A 456-nucleotide genomic window follows, 5' to 3' on the forward strand; every position below is an offset into this window, starting at 1 on the left:
CCTCCAAAAACCCTTAATCGACAATTTACCTGATTTGACTTGATAACTGAAGCTTGACATAGTTTTCGGGAAACATTTTTGTTCCGTTTACAAGCTAATCAGTAGTTGGTGTTGGATCACAAAAACGTTATTTTGTAGATCTAAAATGAAAGGGTGTTTGTTTTTATCTATATGTTACATCATTCTTGAATTCTCTTCCAGTTCATTAAATCCAACGTATTGATGATTAATCAAGTTAACTTTAAAAGCAGCAAATCAACTATTTAAGAAATCAACTCTGTTATCTTAGAATCAACAGAGCCAATTCACAACTGCCCAAGGACTGCCCTATACCTTGAGTCAAAATCTTCCTTGAGCTAAAACTAAGTACCAACGTGGCTCCTCGTAACACAACTGCTTGTGGCAATTTAGTGACTTTTCACCTCACTCCAATATCTCCTTGAAAGTTTGAAAATC

At 35.1% G+C, this 456-nt stretch overlaps 1 protein-coding gene across 1 annotated transcript in view; it reads right to left on the minus strand.

Moving 5' to 3' along the window:
- Positions 1–456, minus strand: part of LOC131891516 (protein FAM13A-like) — a gene marked incomplete in the record, with an annotated part of 5,414 nt that overhangs the window by 1,252 nt on the left and 3,706 nt on the right.

The sequence above is a fragment of the Tigriopus californicus genome, chromosome 12 (genome assembly GCF_007210705.1).
Source record: "Tigriopus californicus strain San Diego chromosome 12, Tcal_SD_v2.1, whole genome shotgun sequence".
In the NCBI taxonomy this organism is placed as follows: domain Eukaryota; kingdom Metazoa; phylum Arthropoda; class Copepoda; order Harpacticoida; family Harpacticidae; genus Tigriopus; species Tigriopus californicus.